At 40.3% G+C, this 26,836-nt stretch overlaps 1 non-coding gene across 1 annotated transcript; it reads left to right on the plus strand.

The window, feature by feature from the left end:
- The first annotated feature begins 24,681 nt into the window (after positions 1-24,681).
- On the plus strand, positions 24,682-24,789 carry LOC130938427 (small nucleolar RNA R71). Its single transcript, XR_009069593.1, has one exon. It is a non-coding gene; the product is annotated as a small nucleolar RNA R71 (small nucleolar RNA).
- The last annotated feature ends 2,047 nt before the right edge of the window (positions 24,790-26,836 follow it).

Genomic DNA, 26,836 nt, shown 5'->3' on the forward strand with positions numbered 1-26,836 from the left:
GATGCGTGATTTGAAGAATTTCACAGCAACCCGTGCGCGTTGCCGACGTGTCCGCGTGACTTGCGAAGAAGACCAGCGACGCGTACGCGTGACTGACGCGTACGCGTGACATGCGCTACGTGCAGAAAACGATGGGGGTGATTTCTGGGCCCCATTTTAGCACCCAAGTTAGGCGTGGATCCAGTGAAGCCAAGTGGTCCCCACGTTACAAGACGCGGAGTAGTTAGTTAATTCTGATTTAAATTCAAATTTGATTTTAAAATAGGAAAAGATATTATTTTAATTTTAAAAATTAGATTTTAAATTTATTAGGATTAGTTATAAAAAGGGGAGACTTCTCTTCTATTAAGATTCCATTAGGGGATTCCATTAGGAAATTCTATAAAAATTTACATTCCGCATTCCATGAGCAACTAAACCTCCACTGTTAAGGTTAGGAGCTCTGTCTATTGTATGGATTGATTCATTTGATCTTTCTAATTTAATTTATGTTTTGATTTATATTTCAATAATTGTTTTCGTTCTTTATTTTATGAATTTGGGTGGAACAGAAGTATGACCCTCTTTCTATTTGAGTTCTTGTAAAACTTGGAAAAGCTCTTTACTTGAACAACAGCTTGAAAACATATTATCCTAAATTTCTAATTGTTTGTATTTAACGGGATACGTGACATATAATCCCCTTATTTTTGGATAATTAGGATTCTTGTGGCATATAAACTGGAATTTAATCATCACCTTCTAATTGGAATTAATTGACCAAAGAATTGGCAATTAATGAATTTTAGAGGAGACTAGGAAGGTCTAAGGAATTAGGGTCTAGTCACATATAGTTTGCCATGAATTAAATCTTACATGATTAAAATAGTTAGTAAAAAAAATCACTCTGGAAAAATAGATAACTCTGAAGTCTTAACTGTTTTCTCCATATTTTATTCCCAACTTATTTATTTGTCTATCCTTTTGATATTCTGATTTCGAACTTAAACCTTTTGAACATCTTAAAACCATTTTCTGCTTGCCTAACTAAGCCAATCAATCAATCAATCGTTGTTGCTTGATCCATCAATCCTCGTGGGATCGACCTTTACTCACGTAAGGTATTACTTGGTATGACCCGGTGCACTTGCCGGTTAGTTTGTACGTTGTAAAATACCGCATCAAGTTTTTGGCGCCGTTGCCCAGTTGATTTTATTTTAATATCTCCCTGTTATTTTTCCTGTTAATTTTTGATTTTTTGATTTTATTTTTATTTTATTTCTTTACACAGGTTACCTCACGGGGACTTTTCTGCACTTTGACGCAGAGATTCCCATTGTTTTCTTGTTTTCTGTTTGTGTATGCACAGGAACAGAGACAAAGAACATCTCTTAAACTTTGATCCTGAACCTGAAAGGACTTTCAGGCAGCGTTTACAACAAGCAAGACTTTACAAGGCTACAGAATCCACTATGGATCCGAATAATACTGATAATGCCAATGTGGCAAACCCGAATGGGAATGAACAACAAAGGAGAGTACTTGGTTCTTTCTTCGCTCCTACAGCAGATCTGTATGGAAAGAGCATTGTGGTGCCTCCTATAGCTGCGAACAACTTTGAGTTGAAGCCACAACTAGTCACCCTGGTGCAACAAAACTGCCAGTATCACGATCTTCCCCACGAAGACCCAAATCAATTTATTTCCAATTTTCTGCAAATATATGATACTGTAAAGACAAATGGAGTAAACCCAAAGGTGTACAAACTCATGCTCTTCCCGTTTGCTTTGAGGGATGGAGCAAAGCTATGGCTAGATTCCCAATCCAAGGAGAGTTTGGATACTTGGAATAAGGTGGTTACTGAGTTTCTCACTAAATTTTTCCTACCAAAGAAGCTAACTAAGCTTAGGGTGGAGGTTCAGACCTTTAGACAGAAGGATGGTGAAACTCTGTATGAAGCTTGGGAGAGATACAAGCTACTGACTAGACAATGCCCTCTGGACATGTTCTCCAAATGGACTCAACTAGATATCTTTTATGAAGGCTTGGGTGAAATGTCGAAGATGTGCTTAGACAATTCTGCAGGAGGTTCATTGCACAAGAAGAAGACACCAGAGGAGATTATTGAGCTTAATAAATTGGTTGCTAGCAACCAATATTTATACTCATCTAACAGAAATCTGGTAAACTCTGAGACCCCTCAGAAGAGAGGCATGTTGGAAGTAGAAGCTGTTAATGCTCTTCTTGCTTAGAACAAGCTGATGTCTCAGCAAATAAATCTACTTACTCAACAGGTGGGTGGCAATGTGGCATGCAAGTTGGTGCGCGTAAATTGTGATCATCAACAATGGTGCCAATAAACTTGGTGCTCTCAAACGTGAATCACACTTTGTCACAACTTCGCACAACTAACCAGCAAGTGCACTGGGTCGTCCAAGTAATACCTTACGTGAGTAAGGGTCGATCCCACGGAGATTGTTGGTATGAAGCAAGCTATGATCATCTTGTAAATCTCAGTCAGGCGGATTCAAATGGTTATAATGGTTTTCGAATATAAGAATAAATAAAGCATAAAATAAAGATAGAAATACTTATGTAATTTATTGGTGGGAATTTCACATAAGTGCATAGAGATGCTGTGTTTCTGTTGAATCTCTGCTTTCCTACTGCCTTCATCCAATCCGTCATACTCCTTTCCATGGCAAGTTGTATGTAGGGCATCACCGTTGTCAATGGCTACTTCCCATCCTCTCAGTGAAAATGGTCCAAATGCTCTGTCACAACACGGCTAATCATCTGTCGGTTCTTGATCATGTCGGAATAGAATCCATTGATTCTTTTGCGTTTGTCACTACGCCCAACAATCGCGAGTATGAAGCTCGTCACAGTCATTCAATCCCTGAATCCTACTCAGAATACCACAGACAAGGTTTAGACTTTTCGGATTCTTAAGAATGGCCGCCAATAATTATAGCTTATACCACAAAGACTCTGATTAAGGAATCCAAGAGATACTCATTCAATCAAAAGTAGAACAGAGGTGGTTGTCAGGCACGCGTTCATAGGTTGAGAATGGTGATGAGTGTCACGGATCATCACATTCATCAAGTTGAAGTGCGAATGAATATCTTAGAATAAGAATAAGCATGAATTGAATAGAAAATAGTAGTAATTGTATTAATACTCGAGGTACAGCAGAGCTCCCCACCTTAATCTATGGTGTGTAGAAACTCCACCGTTGAAAATACATAAGTGATGGTCCAGGCATGGCCGAGAGGCCAGCCTCCAAAATGTGATCAATAGTCTCCTAAGATGAACAATCGGTTAAAACTGAGACCAAAGATGTGGTCAAAAGATGCCTAGTACAATAGTAAAAAGTTCTATTTATACTAAACTAGCTACCAGGGTTTACAGAAATAAGTCTAAGTGCAGAAATCCACTTCCGGGGCCCACTTTGGTGTGTGCTTGGGTTGAGCTTGAGCTTTACACGTGCAGAGGCTTCTCTTGGGGTTAAACGCCAAGTTGTAATGTCTGTTTGGCGTTTAACTCTGGTTTGTGACGTGTTTCTGGCGTTTTACTCCAGAATGCAGCATGGAACTGGCGTTTCATCTAAACTTGAATAAAGTATAAACTATTATATATTGCTGGAAATCCCTGGATGTCTACTTTCCAACGCAGTTGAGAGCGCGCCATTTGGAGTTCTGTAGCTCCAGAAAATCCATTTCGAGTGCAGGGAGGTCAGAATCCAACAGCATCAGCAGTCCTTTTTTAGCCTGAATAAGATTTTTGCTCAGGTCCCTCAATTTCAGCCAGAAAATACCTGAAATCACAGAAAAATGCACAAACTCATAGTAAAGTCCAGAAATGTGAATTTTGCATAAAAACTAATAAAAACATCCCTAAAAGTAGCTAGATCCTACTAAAAACTACCTAAAAACAATGCCAAAAAACGTATAAATTATTCACTCATCACAACACCAAACTTAAATTATTGCTTGTCCCCAAGCAACTGAAAATCAAATAGGATAAAAAGAAGAGAATATACTATAAATCCCAAAATATCAATGAATATTAGTTCTAATCAGATGAGCGGGACTTGTAGCTTTTTGCTTCTGAACAGTTTTGGCATCTCACTTTATCCCTTGAAGTTTAGAATGATTGGCATCTATAGAAACTCAGAGTACACAGCTACTTTTATTGAATCCTACTCAGAATACCACAGACAAGGTTTAGACCTTCCGGATTCTCTTGAATGCCGCCATCAATTCTAGCTTATACCACGAAGATTTTGATTAAGGGATCCAAGAGATATCCACTCAATCTAAGGTAGAACGGAGGTGGTTGTCAGGCACACGTTCATAGGTGAGAATGATGATAAGTGTCACGGATCATCACATTCATCAAGTTGAGAAACAAGTGATATCTTATAACAAGAACAAGCTGAATTGAATAGAAGAATAATAGTAATTGCATTAATACTTGAGGTACAGCAGAGCTCCACACCTTAATCTATGGTGTGTAGAAACTCCACCGTTGAAAATACATAAGAACAAGGTCTAGGCATGGCCAAATGGCCAGCCTCCCATAATCTAAGAACTAGACATCCAAAGATGATCCTAAGATCTAAAATGATCAAAAGATCTAAAATGATCCAAAGATGATAATACAATAGCAAAAGGTCCTATTTGTAGAGAACTAGTAGCCTAGGGTTTACAGAAATGAGTAAATGACATAAAAATCCACTTCCGGGCCCACTTGGTGTGTGCTTAGGCTGAGCATTGAAGCTTTCATGTGTAGAGACTTTTCTTGGAGTTAAACGCCAGCTTTTGTGCCAGTTTGGGCGTTTAACTCCCATTCTTGTGCCAGTTCCGGCGTTTAACGCTGGGCAGTTTTGAGCTGATTTGGAACGCCAGTTTGGGCTATCAAATCTCGGGCAAAGTATGGACTATTATACATTGCTGGAAAGCCCAGGATGTCTACTTTCCAACGCCGTTGAGAGCACGCCAATTGGGCTTCTGTAGCTCCAGAAAATCCATTTCAAGTGCAGGGAGGTCAGAATCCAACAGCATCTACAGTCCTTTTCAGCCTCTGAATCAGATTTTTGCTCAGGTCCCTCAATTTCAGCCAGAAAATACCTGAAATCACAGAAAAACACATAAACTCATAGTAAAGTCAAAAAAGTGAATTTTAACTAAAAACTAATAAAAATATAATAAAAACTAACTAAAACATACTAAAAATATACTAAAAATAATGCCAAAAAGCGTACAAATTATCCGCTCATCACTCCCCTTTTTATAACTAATCCTAATAAATTTAAAACTAATTTTTAAAATTAAAATAATATCTTTTCCTATTTTAAAATCAAATTTGGATTTAAATCATAATTAACTAACTACTCCGCGTCTTGTAACGTGGGGACCACTTGGCTTCACTGGATCCGCGCCTAACTTGGGTGCTAAAATGGGGCCCAGAAATCACCCCAGCATTTTCTGCGTTTTCTGCACGTGGCGCATGTCAGGCGTATGCGTCAGTCACGCGTACGCGTCGCTGGTCTTCTTCGCAAGTCACGCGGACGCGTCGGTCACGTGTCCGCGTCAGTCACGCGCACGCGTCAGTCATGTGCACGCGTCGCCGTGGAAAGCTCCAAATCACGCGTACGCGTCAATCACACGTACGCGTCGCTCTTCGCTGCCATCTCCTTTGATTCGTGTGCTGCAGAAACTCCACCAAATCCAGCCGAATGCTACCTAAAATAAAAAAATTGCAAAAGACTCAAAGTAGCATCCATATTGGCTAAAAGATAATTAATTCTTTATTAAACTCAACAAATTAGATGCAAATTCACTAGAAAAAGATAGAAAAGATGCTCACGTATCACAACACCAAACTTGAACTGTTGCTTGTCCTCAAGCAACCAAAACTAATATAAGCTTAGGATTTGAATTTGCATGAGAATGAGAATTCTATTAAGCTCATGTCTCTTCTTATAGTGGGGTTTACAACTGCAAATTCTGAATAGTTTTGGCATCGCACTCTCCTTTGAATCAGAAGGATGTCATTGTCATTTGGAATTAGAATCCGGATAATATTATGAATTCTCTGATCTTTTGTAACTCAATTTAATCCTTGAACACAGCAATTTGGTGCTTTGCACCTTGAGCCTAGCCGTGACTTTAAATGTTTTGTCTCAAGCTTTACTTGACACAGAAACACCACAAGCACTTAACTGGGGAACTCTCTTTAAGTTCTAATTATTTTTATTTTATTTTATTTTATTTATTTTTATTTTTTATTTTTTTAAAATTTTTTTATATTATTATCCCCAGACAGTGGTGCTCAAAGCCTTTGGCATACTCTGTAATTGATCTCGACTCTAAATCTTTTGTCTTAAGGATTACTTGATATAAGAACACCACAAGCATGTGACTAGGGAAACAACTCTTTGAGATTTTAATCATGTCTGACCTCCCTAGTCATTGATGCTCAGAGCCTTGGACCTTGCTTTTATTTTTCTTTTGCTATTTCTTTTGCTTCAAGGATTAAACTTTCATTAATTTCAGAGAAATCATAATAATTCTCTATATTCATGTTCCTTGTACATCAACATTCTTTGGTTCAAATTTAAATATGCATTGTTCATATCATGCATTCAAAAATCACAAAAAATACCACTACATTTAAGTAAATAAGACTATTCTTAAAATTAAACTCAATTTCTCATGCAATACATCACTTCTATATTTTTTATTTGAATTCAAGCTCAGTGGGTAATACAAGAGACATCTTTTCAGAATTAAAGCAATTAAGAGAAAGTAAACTAGTCCTAGGATTCTAACTAATAAAGGATCATGCAACAAACAAAGCAAAATAGCGGAAAACCAGAACATAACATAGAAAAAGAGGGGAGGAATAAAAAATATGAAAGGAACTCAACCACCTTAGTTATCCTAGTGGTCGCTTTATTCTTTAGGTTGTGCTCCTCCGTGAAGATTATTCGCCTCCCTTTTGGTGCCATAGGAATAAACAAAAAACCCTTAAGCGAAGAGTCAACACCAAACTTAAAGGTTTGCTTATCCTCAAGAAAAGAAGAACTGAAAATAGAAAGAGACAAATATTATTATGAAAGAAAAGGAAAAGGATAAAAGAACAAGAGAGAATTAGGATTGGGAGAGGGGGAAGAAAAAAGAAAAAAACTGGGCGGCGAACTAGTGGAGTTGTGCAGCGCAGGTGACGCGTACGCGTGCAGCACGCGTACGCGTGGGGCGCGAAATTTTCTTAATGACACGTAAGCGTCAGGCACGCGTTCGCGTGCCCTTGGTTTTGTGCGATTCGTGAAAAGGCAACCGCACGGATGCACAACTTGCTGTCCGCGTGGCTTGGGAACCCAGATTTTCAATCGACGCGTGCGCGTCATTCATGCGCACGCGTGGATGGCCATTTGTGCAAATGACGCGTACGTATCAGGGATGCCTACGCGTGAACAAGTTTTGTGCTTCTAGCACACTTCCAGCCCCAAGCCAGCACAACTCTCTGCCCAACACATATTTACGTCAAAATTCAAGGTCACGCGTATGCGTCAGTGAAGCATACGCGTGGAGTGCCAAAATCACGAATGACGCGCACGCGTAGGGTACGCGTATGCGTGGGCTTGTTTGTGCAAAAGGCATCATTCTGGCGCCACTCCCGTGGCACTCTCTGTTCATTTTTAATTTTTTTACGCACACCCATTTGACGCGTGCGTGTCAGCGACGCTTGCGCGTCATGTGCTTTTTTTGTTATCCGGTTCCTGTTCTAAAATAGCTGCATGATCAGAAAATTAGTAAGAACTCAATTAAAATCAAATAAGTAAGAAAATTACTACTACGAAAAACAACTAAGAATGAAAAGGAACGATCATACCACGGTGGGTTGTGCTCCTCCGTGAAGATGATTCGCCTCCCTTTTGGTGCCATAGGAATAAACAGAAAACCCTTAAGCGTAGAGTCAACACCAGAATTAAAGGTTTGCTTGTCCTCAAGCAAAGAAGAACTGAAAATAGAAAGAGACAAATATTATTATGAAAGAAAAGAAAAAGGATAAAAGAACAAGAGAGAATTAGGATAGGGAGAGGGGGAAAGAAAAAAGAAAAAAACTGGGTGGCGAACTAGTGGAGTTGTGCAGCGCAGGCGACGCGTACGCGTGCAGCACGCGTACGCGTGGGGCGCGAAATTTTCTTAATGACACGTAAGCGTCAGACACGCGTCCGCGTGCCCTTGGTTTTGTGCGATTCGTGCGAACGCAACCGCGCAGATGCACAACTTGTTGTCCGCGTGGCTTCGGAACCCAGATTTTCAATCGACGCGTGCGCGTGAATAGATGGCCATTTGTGCAAATGACGCGTACGCGTCAGGGACGCGTACGCATGAACAAGTTTTGTGCTTCTAGCACACTTCCAGCCCCAAGCCAGCACAACTCTCTGCCCAACACATATTTACGTCGAAATTCAAGGTCATGCGTACGCGTCAGTGACGTGTACGCATAGAGTGCCAAAATCACGAATGACGCGCACGTGTAGGGTACGCGTATGCGTGGGCTTGTTTGTGCAAAAGGCATCATTCTGGCGCCACTCTCGCGACACTCTCTGTTCATTTTTAATTTTTTTTACACACCCATCTGACGCGTGCGCGTCATGTGCTTTTTTTTTTGTTATCCGGTTCCTGTTCTAAAATAGCTGCATGATCAGAAAATTAGTAAGAACTCAATTAAAATCAAATAAGTAAGAAAACTACTACTACGAAAAACAACTAAGAATGAAAAGGAACGATCATACCACGGTGGGTTGTCTCCCACCAAGCACTTTTAGTTAAAGTCCTTAAGTTGGACATGTGGTGAGCTCCTTATCATGGTGGCTTGTACTTGTACTGATCCAGGAATCTCCACCAATGTTTGTAATTCCAATGGCTACCGGGATTCCAAGCTAGGCGCACAACGCCTTCGAGCAAGTTGAAGCAATTGACAAGGCCCCAAGAGTGTTGATTGTGGGAATGAATTCCAGGGTCCCAAACCTTGCTTTTACATCCGTCTTCTTGTGGATCACCATTGTTCCCACTGGGTGGCAAGCAATCTGAATTCTCACAGAGACATCCAAACAACCTTCTAGACCCATTTAATTGAGCTCTACACCAGTCCTTGCACTTCAATTTGGAGTATGCAACCATATTGAACCTTGCTTGACAACTCTTACCACTAATCATCTTCCTCTTACTCTTAATGCCACAAAGAGCTCTAAGTTGACCATCCGTCTCCAGTAGCCCATATTCAAGTGGGAAAGTAAAGGTTAATGATAGGAATTTTACCCACTTGAATGTTGTATTGGATGGTGATGGCTTTCGAAGAGGTCTTGCAAGCTCCACTCCCTTGTGTTCATCTTTGAATTCTTCTACCTCTTTGCAAGCTTCCTCAATTTCAACCTCTTCCACTTGGTAGCTTTCTTCTAATTCAATCTCTTCTTCATTGCTTACCAAGGGCATGTGAGGTTATGTATCTTCCTCTTTTTCCATATGTGAGGGTGGAAAGTTCTCTAATTCACTGGAGTATAAACTCCTTTGATTGGTTTTCTCACTTTCTTCCATATGATCTTGCACTGTATCTTTTGGGAAGGAATTTGCTTGTTCCTCTTCCTGGTTCTTGATTATCGTCTGCTGATGAGCGGATAATTTATACGCTTTTTGGCATTATTTTTAATATGTTTTTAGTATGATTTAGTTAGTTTTTAGTATATTTTTATTAGTTTTCAATTAAAATTCACTTTTCTGGACTTTACTATGAGTTTGTGTGTTTTTCTGTGATTTCAGGTATTTTCTGGCTGAAATTGAGGGATCTGAGCAAAAATCTGATTCAGAGGCTAAAAGGACTGCAGATGCTGTTGGATTCTGACCTCCCTGCACTCGAAGTGGATTTTCTGGAGCTACAGAAGCCCAATTGGCGCTCTCAACGGTGTTGGAAAGTAGACATCCTGGGCTTTCCAGCAATGTATAATAGTCCATACTTTGCCCGAGATTTGATGGCCCAAACCGGCGTTGCAAATCAGCTTCAGAATTCCCAGCGTTTAACGCTAGAACTGGCATAGAAATTGGAGTTAAACGCCCAAACTGGCATAAAAGCTGGCGTTTAACTCCAGAAAGAGTCTCTACACGAAAATGCTTCAATGCTCAGCCCAAGCACACACCAAGTGGGCCCGGAAGTGGATTTTTCTGTCATTTACTCATTTCTGTAAACCCTAGGTTACTAGTTCACTATTAATAGGATCTTTTGACATTGTATCTGTACCTCATGACACTTTACATGTTTCTCATTGTATCTTCTACAGCATGAGTCTCTAAACCCCATGGTTGGGGGTGAGGAGCTCTGCTGTGTCTTGATGGATTAATGCAATTACTACTGTTTCTTATTCAATCATGCTTGCTTCCGTTCTAAGATATCACTTGTTCTTAACCCGGATGAATGTGATGACCCGTGACACTCATCATATTCTCAACTATGAATGCGTTCCTGACAACCACCTCCGTTCTACCTTAGATTGAGTAGATATCTCTTGGATTCCTTAATCAGAATCTTCATGGTATAAGCTAGAATTGATGGCGGCATTCAAGAGAATCCGGAAGGTCTAAACCTTGTCTGTGGTATTCTGAGTAGGATTCAATGATTGAATGACTGTGACGAGCTTCAAACTCGCGATTGTGGGGCGTTAGTGACAGACACAAAAGAATCACTGGATTCTATTCCGACATGATCGAGAACCGACAGCTGGATAGCCGTGCCGTGACAGGGTGCGTTGAACATTTCCACTGAGAGGATGGGAGGTAGCCATTGACAATGGTGAAACCCTACATACAGCTTGCCATGGAAGGAGCCTTGCGTGTTTGAAGAAGAAGACAGTAGGAAAGCAGAGGTTCAGAAGACAGAGCATCTCCAAAACCTCAACCTATTCTCCATCACTGCAATTCAAGTACCTGTTTTATGTTCTTTTGCTTTTTACAATCAATCCTGATAATCTTTGATATCCTGACTAAGAGTTACAAGGTAACCATAGCTTGCTTCAAGCCGACAATCTCCGTGGGATCGACCCTTACTCACGTAAGGTATTACTTGGACGACCCAGTGCACTTGCTGGTTAGTTGTGCGGGATTGCAAAGTGTGATTGCAATTTCGTGCACCATCTGCACATATTTCTCTACATTTTTGACACTTGTCTTTATATCATGTAGGCATTCTTTCATGAGAAGCTCAAGATCTGATGGTATTTGAGATGAATAAGGAGATGGTGGCTCTTGATATGCTAAGAAGGAGATGATGGTTCTTGATAAGTGTAAAAAGAGGATGGCTCTTGGTATGGATAGAGAGGTGGTGGTTCTTGATATGAATATGGAGATGGTGGTTCTTGATATAAATATGGAGGTGGTGGTTCTTGATAGTTAGAACATAGAGTATTGAAATTCCTTTGGTTTTGACTTTGCCAACCAAAATTTGGATAGTTCCTCCATCCATCATAATATGAATCACTACTCGGGTGTGAGTAGTAACCCATGTGATCTCTCTCTATTATTTTTCCTTAGCACAAAACACCAAAAAGGATTAAACGCACCATGTGGTAAATAGGAAATCAAAGAAGAAAGAATAGAATTCTAAGAATTAAAATAAAACTAACTAGGAAACACCAAACTTAATTTCAGAAATTAAGAAAAATATTGGTGCTATTTATTTATTTAATTTTTTTTCGAAATTTTTTTTATAAAATTTAAATAAAATTAAAACTAAAACGCCTAATCTAAACAATCAAACAATTGATAGTTGTTAATCACTATCAATCCCCAGCAACGGTGCCAAAAACTTGATGCAGTATTTTATAACCCACAAACTAACCGGCAAGTGTACCGGGTCGTACCAAGTAATACCTTACGTGAGTAAGGGTCGATCCCACGAGGATTGATGGACTAAGCAACAATGGTTAAGTGATTGGCTTAGTTAGACAAACAGAAAAGAGTGTTTTGGTATTCAAAGAGCATTAAACAGTAAATTAAGAATTTCAGAAAGCAAGCAGCAATGAGTTGGGAATAAAATATGGAGAAAACATTTAAGGCTTCAGAGTTATCTATTTTTCGGATTGATTTTTCTTACTAACTATTTTAATCATGTAAGATTTAATTCATGGCAAACTATATGTGACTAGACCCTAATTCCTTAAACCTTCCTAGTCTCCTCTAAAATTCATTAATTGCCAATTCCTTGGTCAATTAATTCCAATTAGAAGGTGATGATCAAATTTCAGTTTATGCCACAAGAATCCTAATTATCCAAAAATAAGGGGATTATATGTCGCGTATCCCGTTAAATACAAACAATTAGAAATTCAGGATAATATGTTTTCAAGCTGTTGTTCAAGTATAGAGCTTTTCCAAGTTATACAAGAACTCAATTAGAACATGGGTCATACTTTTGTTCCACCCAAATTCATAAAATAAAGAATGAAAACAATTATTGAAATATAAATCAAAACATGGATTAAATTAGAAAGATCAAATGAATCAATCCATACAAATAGACAGAGCTCCTAACCTTAACAATGAAGGATTAGTTGCTCATGGTTCAGAGAAGAAAACTAGGATTGTAAATTGGAATGGAATAATGTTGTGTTGGAATAACCCTGTTAGCATTCCTTTTATAATTAATCCTAATTAATTTAAAATCTATCTAAAACTAAAATAATATCTTTTCCTAAAAAAAACAAGATTTTGAATTTAAATTTGAATTAATTAACAAGTCTTCAGCTGATGGGTGGCGATCACTTGATTTGTCCATTCTGCAGCTTCTAATCTGTGTTTTATGGGCTAGAAACTGGGTCAAAACAGCCCAAAAATTGCCCCCAGCATTTTTCTGCATTTTTCTGCAAGTGGCACATGTCACGCGTACGCGTCAGTCACATGTACGCATCGCTGGTCTTCTTCGCAAGTCACGTGACGCGTCGGTCACGCGTACGCGTCACTGAGCAAATCTTCAAATCACGCGTATGCGTCAGTCACACGCACGCGTTGCCATGGAAAGCTCCAAATCACGCGTACGCGTCAGTCACGCGTATGCGTCGCTCCTCGCTGCCATCTCTTTTGATTCTTGTGCTGCAAAAACTCCATCAAATTCCGCCGAATGCTACCTAAAATAAACAAAATTGCAAAAGACTCAAAGTAGCATCCATATTGGCTAAAAGATAATTAATTCTTCATTAAACTCAGCAAATTAGATGCAAATTCACTAGGAAAAGATAGGAAAGATGCTCACGCATCAACTACACCGATCTCAACAAAGCTTGCGCAAAAGATCCATACCCACTCCCAAGTATTGACGCTCTGGTGGATGCCTCCTCTGGATACAAATACCTCTCGTTTATGGACGCTTATTTGGGATACAATCAAATCCCAATGTATCTGCCTGATAAAAAAAACCTCATTCTTAACCCCAAAAGCAAACTACTGTTACATTGTCATGCCATTCAGACTTAAAAACGCAGGAGCTACCTATCAAAGATTAATGAACATAGTCTTTGCAGATCATATCGAGAAACTCATGGAGGTATATGTGGACGACATGTTAGTAAAAATACAAAGCGAAGAGTCATTACTGTCTGACCTCGCCCAGGTATTCCATACCATAAGAAAGCATGGCATGCGACTTAACCCTATAAAATGCACCTTCGCAGTAGAAGCTGGCAAGTTCTTGCGTTTCATGCTCACCCAAAGAGGAATTGAAGCAAACCCGGACAAGTGTCGGGCTATACTCGACATGAAAAGCCTGACCTGTGTCAAAGAAGTGCAACAACTCAACGGGCGACTGGCAGCATTGTCCAGATTTCTAGCCGGATCAGCCATAAGGTCTCTCCCCTTCTACGCTACACTAAGGAAGGGAAAGAACTTCAAGTGAACAACAGAGTGTGAGCAAGCTTTCTAGGATTTCAAAAGATTCCTGGGACAACCACCCATTCTTACCCGACCGTGGGAAGGAGAAGCACTCATATTATACCTTGCAGTAGGAAGTCAGGCAATAGCCTCAGCACTAGTCAGAGAGGACAAAAGTGGGCAATAACCCATCTACTTCATCAGTAAAGCCCTACAAAGGGCAGGATTGACCTATCAAAAGATAGAAAAGTTTGCCTACACCCTCATACTAACTTCTCGACGACTTTGCCCCTATTTTGAAGCACACACCATCAAGGTTCGGACTAACCAGCCCATGAAAAGCATTCTACGGAAGACAGACTTAGCTGGAAGAATTCTACAGTAGACAGTCGAGCTATCTAAGTTTGATCTTCAATATGAAGCTCGGACGGTCATTAAGTCCCAATATTTAGCCGACTTCATTGCTGAGTACACTGACACTCCGGGAACTCCTACCAAATGGAATCTCTATGTATACGGGTTCTCAAACAAAATCGGAAGTGGTGCAGGTGTGATAATAGAAAGCGACCAGGGAACCCGACTCGAACTCTCCCTTAAATTCAGGTTCCCTACTTCAAACAACCAGGCCAAATACGAGACACTACTAGCTGGTTTGAAGCTGGCTAAAGAGGTTGGAGCTCAAAAGCTTATCATCTTCAGTGAATCACAAGTAGTCATCTCACAAATAGCAGGAAGCTACCAAGCTAAGGACCCTACTATGAAAAAGTACCTGGACAAAACCAGGGAATAACTCGGACTACTCGGGGAGTATCAGGTCCGCCATATACCTCGGGAGTAAAATCCCCGAGCTGACGCACTTTTAAAATTAGCCAGCACTAAACCAGGGGGCAACAATAGAAGCCTCATCCAAGAAATACAGCAGAGCCCATCAATTTCAGAGGAAGAAAAGGTCCTAGCCATATTAGGTTAGGATCAAGGATGGATAACTCCCAAAATCAGCTACCTCAAATCTGAGATACTCACTACAGATAAGAAGGAGACAAAGAGGTTAAAACGAGAGGCACAATACTACACCATCATAAGCAACATCCTCTATTGAAATGTGTACCGACCTTTAACACGAAAGCAATTTTAGAAGAAGTACACAGCGGCATATGTGGCAATCATCTCGGAGCACGAGCTCTTACCAAGAAAGTACTTCGAGCCGGATTCTTTTGGCCGACTTTGTAAAAATAAGCCACCGAGTTTGTTAAGACATGTTCACCATGCCAGAAACATGCCAATTTTCACATTGCCCCGCCGGAGGAACTCATCAGTGTAGCATCACCTTGGCCATTTGCAAAGTGGGGACTCGATCTCCTCGGGCCCTTCCCCCAAGGATTGCGACAGGTCAAGTTCCTCATTGTAGGGGTAGATTATTTCACAAAATGGATTGAGGCAGAGTCCCTAGCCAACGCCACAGTGCAAAAAAGTCAAAAATTCTTATATAGAAACATTGTCACAAGGTTCGAGGTTCCTTACTCCTTCACAGACGCAGGCTTTAGAAAGTTGGTAGCCGACTTGAAAATAAAGCACCAATTTACATCCGTAGAACACCCGCAGGCTAATGGATAGGCAGAATCTGCCAATAAAGTCATACTAGCCGGGTTAAAATGGAGGTTACAGGACGCAAAGGGAGCCTGGGCTGAAGAGCTCCCACAAGTCCTATGGGCATATCGGATAACCCCACATTCCACCACAAAGGAATCACCCTTCCGATTGGCTTATGGAATGGAGGCAATGATACCAGTAGAAATTGAAGAAGGATCTCCCAGAACGATCCTATATAGCGACGAAGCCAACCCTTAACTTCAAAAAGAAGAGCTCGATCTACTCCCGGAAGTATGAGAAAGAGCTCGGATCAGAGAAGAGGCAGTAAAACGCTGCATGGCCTTAAAGTACAATTAAAAGGTAGTACAGCGAAGCTTCGCCAACAATGAACTCATCCTAATCTGAAATGATATCAGAGCAAGTTGACCCGGAGAGGGAAAGCTGGCAACTAACTGGAAAGGACCCTACCGAGTCACAGAGGTACTGGAAAAGGGCTACTACAAAGTTTCTAAACTCGAGGGATGAGAGCTACCAAAGTAATGGCACGCCTGCAACCTAAGAAGGTATTATAGTTAAGAGGTAATAAAAGGTCTTAGGACAAAGGTGCACTCTTTTTCCTGAAAAAGGTTTTTTAATGAGGCACCAAGCCAAGATCTGCAAAATTACCTAACTTAAGAAGGGTAAACACCCACATGTATATATTTGCATATTTTCTATAAAACGTTTTTTCAGATTTTCTACAAATTCTCTTTATCAAGACGCATTAATCTGAAAACGCAAAATTCATCGCCTGATTATAAAGTTACAGATCGGCAAAAGTGAAAACCAAATTCACTGCCTGACAAGGTCGACAAAATAAAAACCGAATTCATCCAAAGTCGGCTAAGCAAAACGCACTACCCAATTTCTACAAAATCGGCAAGATGAAAAGCGATGAAAACAGAATAATGCAAGAAGTTATCAAAAGTGATCCATAAAAAAGACCTGACGAGGTATTAACAAAAATGGGTTGCTAGAAATAACTTAAAGACGGACCGACACAAAGAAGTCGGACCAGTCAAAACAAGCAAAAGTTATTAAAAGTAAATCCATAGAAAAAGAGGCCTGGCCAGCCCTGAAAATGGATTACTAGAAATAACTTAGAAGGGACCGACGTGACGAAGTCGGCCCAAAAAAGCTACAAAAAGTTATAAAAGTAATTCATAAAAAGAGACCCTGCAAGGTCTAAAATGGATTACTAGATATAACTTGGGAAGGGACCGACATTAAGAAGTCGACCCAAGCCGATTAAAGCGACATAGTTATAAAAAGTAAATCCATAAAAAAGAGATCCAACGAGGTTCGAATAAAAATGGATTACTAGAAATAACTCGAGGATATACGACAAGAAGAAATCGACCAAACGGAAGGCGTGTGGTGCACGAAATTGCAATAACACTTTTGCAATCCCGCACAACTAACCAGCAAGTGCACTGGGTCGTCCAAGTAATACCTTGCGTGAGCAAGGGTCGATCCCACGGAGATTGTCGGCTTGAATCAAGCTATGGTTATCTTGTAAATCTTAGTCAGGAGATCAGAAATTATCAGGATTGATTGTAAAAAGCAAAAGGACATGAAATGGTTACGTGTACTGCAGTAATGGAGAATGGGTTGAGGTTTGGAGATGCTCCATCTTCTGAATCTCTGCTTTCCTACTGTCTTCTTCATCAAACACGCAAGTCTCCTTCCATGGCAAGCTCGTGTAGGGTCTCACTGTTGTCAGCAGCTACCTCCCATCCGCGCAGTGAAAGCTGATGCACACACTCTGTCACAGTGCTGCCAATCACCGGTTTGGTTCCCTCCTCTACCGGAATAGAATCACTCTTTTGCGTCTGTCACTAACGCCCAGTAGATTACAGGTTTGAAGCACATCACAGTCATTCAATCATTGAATCCTACTCAGAATACCACAGACAAGGTTTAGACCTTCCGGATTCTCTTGAATGCTGCCATCAGGTCCTGCCTATACCACGAAGATTCCGATTAAAGAACCCAAGAGATAACTACTCAATCTAAGATAGAATAGAGGTGGTTGTCAGGAACGTGTTCATAGTTGAGAATGATGATGATTGTCACGGATCATCACATTCATCCGGATTAAGAACAAGTGTTATCTTAGAATGGAAGCAAGCATGATTGAATAAGAAACAGTAGTAATTGCATTAATCCATCAAGACACAGCAGAGCTCCTCACCCCCAACCATGGGGTTTAGAGACTCATGCTGTGGAAGACAACGTGTAAAATGTCATAAGGTTGCATAAGGTCCTGATTACAAAGTCAAAAGGTCCTATTTGTAGTAAACTAGTATCCTAAGGTTTACAGAAATGAGTAAATGACAGAAAAATCCACTTCCGGGCCCACTTGGTGTGTGCTTGGGCTGAGCATTGAAGCTTTTATGTGTAGAGACGTTTTCTGGAGTTAAACGCCAGTTCTCATGCCAGTTTGGGCGTTTAACTCCAAGTTTTATGCCAGTTCCGGCGTTTAACGCTGGAATTTCTGTAGGTGACTTTGAGCGCCGGTTTGGGCCATCAAATCTTGGGCAAAGTATGGACTATTATATATTGCTGGAAAGCCCAGGATGTCTACTTTCCAACGCCGTTGAGAGCGCGCCAATTGGGCTTCTGTAGCTCCAGAAAATCCGCTTCGAGTGTAGGGAGGTCAGAATCCAACAGCATCTGCAGTCCATTTTGGTCTCTGGATCAGATTTTTGCTCAGGACCCTCAATTTCAGTCAGAAAATACCTGAAATCACAGAAAAACATACAAACTCATAGTAAAGTCCAGAAAAGTGAATTTTAATTAAAAACTAATAAAAATATACTAAAAACTAACTAAAAGATGCTAAAAACATACTAAAAACAATGCCAAAAAGCATACAAATTATCCGCTCATCACAACACCAAACTTAAATTGTTGCTTGTCCCCAAGCAACTGAAAATCAAAATAGGATAAAAAGAAGAGAATATACTATAGACTCCAAAATATCAAAGAAACATAGTGGTGCGCGAAATTGTGAACTATACTTTTTCACAACTCTCATAATCCCTGGTAATGGCTCCGAAAACTTGGTTGGGCGCTCAATACCATGGCATTACACAACTTCGCACAACTAACCAGCAAGTGCACTGGGTCGTCCAAGTAATAAACCTTACGTGAGTAAGGGTCGATCCCACGGAGATTGTTAGTAATGAAGCAAGCTATGGTCATCTTGTAAATCTTAGTCAGGCAAACTCAGATATATATGGTGATGAACGAAAATAACATAAAAGATAAAGATAGTGATACTTATGTAATTCATTGGTGTAAGAGCTTCAGACAAGTGTATGAAGATGCCTTCCCTTCCGTCTCTCTCTGCTTTCCTACAGCCTTCATCCAATCCTTTCTTACTCCTTTCCATGGCAAGCTCGTATAGGGTCTCACTGTTGTCAGCAGCTACCTCCCATCCTCTCAGTGAAAGCGATTGCATATGCCCCTGTCACGGTCATAGCGGAATTCATCTGTCGGTTCTCAATCAGGCCGGAATAGAATCCAGTGATTCTTTTGCGTCTGTCACTAACGCCCCGCCCTCAGGGTTTGAAGCACGTCACAGTCATTCAATCATTGAATCCTACTCAGAATACCACAGACAAGGTTTAGACCTTCCGGATTCTCTTGAATGCCGCCATCAGGTCCTGCCTATACCACGAAGATTCCGGTTAAAGAATCCAAGAGATATTCACTAAGCCTCAGATGCTTGTAGAACAAGAGTGGTTGTCAGTCACTTTGTTCATGAGTGAGAATGATGATGAGCGTCAATCATCACCTTCATCATGTTGAAGAACAAGTGATATCTTGGTAAAAGAACAAGCGGAGTTGAATAGAAGAACAATAGTAATTGCATTAATACTCGAGGTACAGCAGAGCTTCACACCCTTAATCTATGGTGTGTAGAAACTCCACCGTTGAAAATACATAAGCATAAGGTCCAGGCATGGCCGAATGGCCAGCCTCCCAAAGATCTAAGATAGCATAAAAGTGAAGATAGCTACCAAAGTCTACTAATACAATAGTAAAAGGTCCTATTAATAGTAAACTAGTAACCTAAGGTGTACAGAAATGAGTAAATGACATAAAAATCCACTTCCGGGCCCACTTGGTGTGTGCTTGGGCTGAGCAATCAAGGAAATTCGTGTAGAGACCTTTTCTGGAGTTAAACGCCAGCTCCCATGCCAGTTTTAACTCCAACTTTTATTCCTGTTCCGGCGTTTAACGCTGGAATTCCTGAGGCCGGATTGCTTCGCGGGTTTGGGCCATCAAATCTTGGACAAAGTATGGACTATATATTGCTGGAAAGCCCTGGATGTCTACTTTCCAACGCCGTTGAGAGCGCGCCAATTGGGCTTCTGTAGCTCCAGAAAATCCACTTCGAGTGCAGGGAGGTCAGAATCCAACAGCATCTGCAGTCCTTTTTGGTCTCTGAATCAGATTTTGCTCAGGTCCCTCAATTTCAGCCAGAAAATACCTGAAATCACAGAAAAACACACAAACTCATAGTAAAGTCCAGAAAAGTGAATTTTAAATAAAAACTAATAAAAATGTACTAAAATCTAACTAAAAGATATCAAAAACATACTAAAAACAATGCCAAAAAGTATACAAATTATCCGCTCATCACAACACCAAACTTAAATTGTTGCTTGTCCTCAAGCAACTGAAAATCAAATAAGATCAAAAGAAGAGAATATGCAATGAATTCCAAAAACATCTGTGAAGATCAGTATTAATTAGATGAGCGGGGCTTTTAACCTTCTGTCTCTGAACAGTTTTGGCATCTCAATCTATCCCTTGAAATTCAGAATGGTTGGCTTCTTTAGGAACTCAGAGTCCAGATAGTGTTAATGATTCTCCTAGTAAAGTATGATGATTCTTGAACATAGCTATTTATTGAGTCTTGGCTGTGGCCCAAAGCACTCTGTCTTCCAGTATTACCACCGGATACATACATGCCACAGACACATAATTGGGTGAACCTTTTCAGATTGTGACTCAGCTTTGCTAAAGTCCCCAATTAGAGGTGTCCAGGGTTCTTAAGCACACTCTTATTTGCCTTGGATCACAACTTTATTTCTTTTCTTTTTCTTTCTTTTCTCTTTTTTTTTTTTTTTTTTTTTGAATAGCTTTTTCTTGCTTCAAGAATCATTTTATTGATTTTTCAGATCCTCAGTAACATGTCTCCTTTTTCATCATTCTTTCAAGAGCCAACATTCATGAACCACAAATTCAAGATACATATGCACTGTTTACACATACATTCAGAGAACAAAAATATTGCCACCACATCAAAATAATTAAACTATTATAAAATTCAAAATTCATGCAATTCTTCCTTTTTCAATTAAGCACATTTTTATTCAAGAAAGGTGATGGATTCATAGGACATTCATAACTTTAAGGCATAGACACTAAGACACTAATGATCACAAGACACAAACATGGATAACCATAAGCATAAAAATTCGATAAACAGAAGAACAAATAACAAGGAAATCAAAGAACGGGTCCACCTTAGTGATGGCGGCTCTTTCTTGCTCTTGAAGATCCTATGGAGTGCTTGAGCTCCTCAATGTCTCTTCCTTGTCTTTGTTGCTCCTCCCTCATGATTCTTTGATCTTCTCTAATCTCATGAAGGATGATGGAGTGTTCTTGGTGCTCCACCCTTAGTTGTCCCATGTTGGAACTCAACTCTCCTAGGGAGGTATTCAGTTGCTCCCAATAGTTTTGTGGAGGAAAACTCATTCCTTGAGGAATCTCAGGGATCTCATGATGAGTAGGGTCCCTTGTATACTCCATCCTTTTCTTGGTGATGGGCTTGTCCTTGCCACAGTGGAGGTCTTGTCTGCCACTTTATAGAGTTCTTGAGCTATAACCTCATGAACCTCTATTTCCTCTCCAATCATGATACTATGGATCATGATGGCCCGGTCTATGGTAACTTCGGACCGGTTGCTAGTGGGAATGATTGAGCGTTGTATGAACTCTAACCATCCTCTAGCCACGGGCTTGAGGTCATGCCTTCTCAATTGGACCGGCTTTCCTCTTGAATCTTGCTTCCATTGTGCGCCCTCTTCACATATGACTGTGAGGACTTGGTCCAACCTTTGATCAAAGTTGACCCTTCTAGTGAAAGGATGCTCATCTCCTTGCATCATAGGCAAGTTGAACGCCACCCTCACACTCTCCGGACTAAAATCCAAGTATTTCCCCCGAACCATAGTGATATAATTCTTTGGATTCGGGTTCACACTTTGGTCATGGTTCTTTGTGATCCATGCATTGGCATAGAACTCTTGAACCATCAAGATTCCAACTTGTTGAATGGGGTTGGTGAGAACTTCCCAACCTCTTCTTTGGATCTCATGGCGGATCTCCGGATATTCACCCTTTTTGAGTAAAAAGGGGACTTCGGGGATCACCTTCTTCAAGGCCACAACTTCATAGAAGTGGTCTTGATGCACCTTTGAGAGGAATCTATCCATCTCCCATGACTCGGAGGTGGAAGCTTTTGCCTTCCCTTTCCTCTTTCTAGAGGTTTCTCCGGCCTTTGGTGCCATAATGGTTATGGAAAAACGAAAAAGCAATGCTTTTACCACACCAAACTTAAAATGTTTGCTCGTCCTCGAGCAAAAGAAGAAAGAAAGGAGTAGAAGAAGAAGAAATGAGGAAGAGGGGGAGGGTAGTGTGTTCGGCCAAAGGGGGAAGAAGTGGTCTTTAGGTTGTGTGAAAATGAAGGGTTGAAGAAGGGTATTTATAGGAGAGAGGGGGGTAAAGGTTCGGCCATTTGAGGGTGGGTTTGGGAGGGAAAGTGGTTTGAATTTGAAGGGTGAGGTTGGTGGGGTTTTATGAAGGATGGATGTGAGTGGTGAAGAGAAAGATGGGATTTGATAGGTGAGGGGTTTTTGGGGAAAAGGTATTGAGGTGATTGGTGAATGGGGGAAGAAGAGAGAGAGTGATGGTAGGGTCCTGTGGAGTCCACAGATCCTGTAGTGTCAAGGAAAAGTCATCCTTGCACCAAATGGCATCAAAATCCACGTTTTGACCCATTTCTGGCGTTAAACGCCGGGCTGGTGCCCATTCCTGGCGTTTAACGCCAGGTTGTTGCCCTTTACTGGCGTTTAACGCCAGTCTGGTGCCCTTTTCTGGCGTTAAACGCCCAGAAAGGTGCCAGACTGGGCGTTAAACGCCCAACTGCTAGGCTGACTGGCGTTTGAACGCCAGCAGCATCTTCCTCCAGGGTGTGCTGTTTTTCTTCCTGTTTTTCATTTTGTTTTTGCTTTTTTCATTGTTTTTGTGACTTCTTATGATCATCAACCTACAAAAAAAAGATAAAATAACAAAAGAAAATAATTAATTATAAAACATTGGGTTGCCTCCCAACAAGCGCTTCTTTAGTGTCATTAGCTTGACAGAGGACTCCCATGGAGCCTCAGAAACACTCAGAACCTTGTTGAAACCTCCCAACACCAAACTTAGAGTTTGAATGTGGGGTTTCAACACCAAACTTAGATTTTGGTTGTGGCCTCCCAACACCAAACTTAGAGTTTGACTGTGGGGGCTCTGCTTGGCTCTGTTTTGAGAGAAGCTCTTCATGCTTCTTCTCCATGATGATAGAGGGATATCCTTGGGCCTTAAACACCATGGATTCTTCATTCACTTGAATGATCAACTCTCCTCTATCAACATCAATCACAGCCTTTGCTGTGGCTAGGAATGGTCTGCCAAGGATGATGGATTCATCCATGCACTTCCCAGTCTCTAGGACTATGAAATCAGTAGGAATGTAATGGTTTTCAACCTTAACCAGAACATCCTCTACAAGTCCATGGGCTTGTTTTCTTGAGTTGTCTGCCATTTCTAGTGAGATTTTTGCAGCTTGCACCTCAAAGATCCCTAATTTCTCCATTACAGAGAGGGGCATGAGGTTTACACTTGACCCTAAGTCACACAAGGCCTTCTTGAAGGTCATGGTGCCTATGGTACAAGGTATAGAAAACTTCCCAGGATCCTGCCTCTTTTGAGGCAGTTTCTGCCTAGACAGGTCATCCAGTTCTTGGTGAGCAAGGGAGGTTCATCTTCCCAAGTCTCATTTCCAAATAACTTGTCATTTAGCTTCATGATTGCTCCAAGGTATTTAGCAACTTGCTCTTCAGTGACATACTCATCCTCTTCAGAGGAAGAATACTCATCAGAGCTCATGAAAGGCAGTAGCAAGTCCAAGGGAATCTCTATGGTCTCAGTCTGAGCCTCAGATTCCCAAGGTTCCTCATTGGGGAACTCATTAGAGGCCAGTGGACGTCCAGTGAGGCCTTCCTCAGTGGCGTTCACTGCCTCTTCTTCCTCCCAGAATTCGGCCATGTTTATGGCTTTGCACTCTCCTTTTGGATTTTCTTCAGTGTTACTTGGGAGAGTGCTTGGAGGAAGTTCAGTAATTTTCTTGCTCAGCTGACCCACTTGTCCTTCCAAATTCCTAATGGAAGATCTAGTTTCAGTCATGAAACTTTGAGTGGTTTTGATCAGATCAGAGACCATGGTTGCTAAGTCAGAATTATTCTGCTTAGAGCTCTCTGTCTGTTGCTGAGAAGATGATGGAAAAGGCTTGCCATTGTTAAACCTGTTTCTTCCACCATTGTTATTGAAACCTTGTTGAGGTCTCTCGTGATTCTTCCATGAAAGATTTGGGTGATTTCTCCATGAAGAATTATAGGTGTTACCATAGGGTTCTCCTAGGTAATTTACCTCTTCCATGGAAGGGTTCTCAGGATCATAAGCTTCTTCCTCAGATGAAGCTTCCTTAGTACTGTTTGGTGCATTTGCATTCCAGACAGACTTTGAGAAATCAAATTGACTTGTTGAGTCAATATTTATTCTGGGCCAAAATGGCATTCAGAGTGTCAATATCAAGAACTCCTTTCTTCTGACTAGTCCCATTGTTCACAGGATTTCTTTCAGAAGTGTACATGAATTGGTTATTTACAACCATTTCAATCAGTTCTTGAGCTTCAGTAGGCGTCTTCTTCAGATGAAGAGATCCTCCTGCAGAGCTATCCAAGGACATCTTAGATAGTTCAGAGAGACCATCATAGAAAATACCTATGATGCTCCATTCAGAAAGCATGTCTGAGGGACATCTTCTGATTAATTGTTTGTATCTTTCCCAAGCTTCATAGAGGGATTCTCCATCCTTCTGTCTGAAGGTTTGGACTTCCACTCTAAGCTTACTCCATCTTTGTGGTGGAAAGAACTTTGCCAAGAAGGCATTGACTAGCTTTTCCCAAGAGTCCAGGCTTTCTTTAGGTTGAGAATCCAACCATATTCTAGCTCTGTCTCTTACAGCAAAAGGGAATAGCATCAGTCTATAGACCTCAGGGTTAACCCCATTAGTCTTGACTGTGTCACAGATTTGCAAGAATTCAGCTAAGAACTGATGAGGATCTTCCATTGGAAGTCCATGGAACTTGCAATTCTGTTGCATTAGAGAAACTAATTGAGGCTTAAGCTCAAAGTTGTTTGCTCCAATGGCAGGGATAGAGATGCTTCTCCCATAAAAATCAGGAGTAGGTGCAGTAAAGTCACCCAGCACCTTCCTTGCATTGTTTGCATTGTTGTTGTTTTCTGCTGCCATGTTTTCTTCCTTGAAGAATTCGGTCAGGTCCTCTAAAGAGAGTTGTGCTTTGGCTTCTCTTAGCTTTCTCTTCAAAGTCCTTTCAGGTTCAGGATCAGCTTCAACAAGAATGCCTTTGTCCTTGCTCCTGCTCATATGAAAGAGAAGGGAACAAGAAAATGTGGAATCCTCTATGTCACAGTATAGAGATTCCTTTAAGTGTCAGAGGAAAAGAGAAATAGAAAGAAGAAGGAGAAGATAAATTCGAACTTTAGTTAGATAAGGTTCGAATTGTGCATTGAGAAGGAGTGGCACTCCATAAATAGAAGGATGTGGGAAGGAGGGAAGTTTATTTTCGAAAATCAAGTGAAAAATTTTGAAGTTATTTTGAAAAACATTAATTAATTTTCGAAAATAAAAGTGGAAAAGAAATTAAGTGATTTTTGAAAAAGAATTTGAAATTAGAAATTAAAAAGATTTGATTGAAAGTTATTTTGAAAAAGATGTGGTTAAGAAGATATGAAAAAAAAAATGTGATTGAGAAGATATGATTTGAAAACTATTTGAAAAGATATGATTTTAAAAACAATTTGAAAAGATATGATTTTAAAAATTGATGACTTGCCTAACAAGAAAAGATATGATTCAAACATTAAAAACCTTTCTCAACAGAAAAGGTAACAAATTTGAGATGTTCAATCAAATCATTAATTGTTAGTAAGTATCTTTTAAAAAGGAAAGAAATTGATTTTGAAAACATTTGATTGAAAAGATTTGATTTGAAAAAGATTTGATTTTGAAAAACTAAAAAAAATTTGATTTTGAAAACAAAATCTTCTCCCTAGCACCATCCTGGCGTTAAACGCCCAGAATGGTATACATTCTGGCGTTTAACGCCCAAAATGCACCCTTTTTGGGCGTTAAACGCCCAACCAGGTACCCTGGCTGGCGTTTAAACGCCAGTCTGCCTTCTTCACTGGGCATTTTTGAATGCTCAGCTTTTTCTGTATAATTCCTCTGCAGCATGTTTTGAATCTTCAATTCTTTGTATCATTGACTTGAAAGGACACAAATTAAAAATATTTTTGGATTTTTGATAATCAAAATGCAAAAGGAATCAATTAACAATGCATGCAAGACACCAAACTTAGCAGTTTGTGTACTACTGACACTAACAACATGAAAATGCATATGAGACACACAAAATACTTCAAGTCAATAGAATTCAAAGATCAAAACAAAGAAATCTATGCATGGATTCGAAAAATATAACAAAAACATGCATTTGACACTAAACTTAAGATGAGACTCTAGACTCAAACAAGAAATATTTTTGGGATTTTATGGTTTTGCAAAATTTTTTGTATTTTTCGAAAATTAAGTGAAAAAAAAGTATCAAAATTCTTAATGAGAATTCCAGGAATCAGTGCAATGCTAGTCTAAGGCTCCGGTCCAGGAATTAGACATGGCTTCACAGCCAGCCAAGCTTTCAAAGAAAGCTTCGGTCCAAAACACTAGACATGACCAAGGTCAGCCAAGCCTTAGCAAATCACTGCTCCAACAGCAAGATTGATACGAAATCAACAAGCTCTTGTGGTGATAAGTTGAAACCTCGGTCTAATCAGATTAGACATGGCTTCTCAGCCAGCCAGATTTCAACAAA

Source organism: Arachis stenosperma, chromosome 6 (genome assembly GCF_014773155.1).
Source record: "Arachis stenosperma cultivar V10309 chromosome 6, arast.V10309.gnm1.PFL2, whole genome shotgun sequence".
Lineage (NCBI taxonomy): Eukaryota > Viridiplantae > Streptophyta > Magnoliopsida > Fabales > Fabaceae > Arachis > Arachis stenosperma.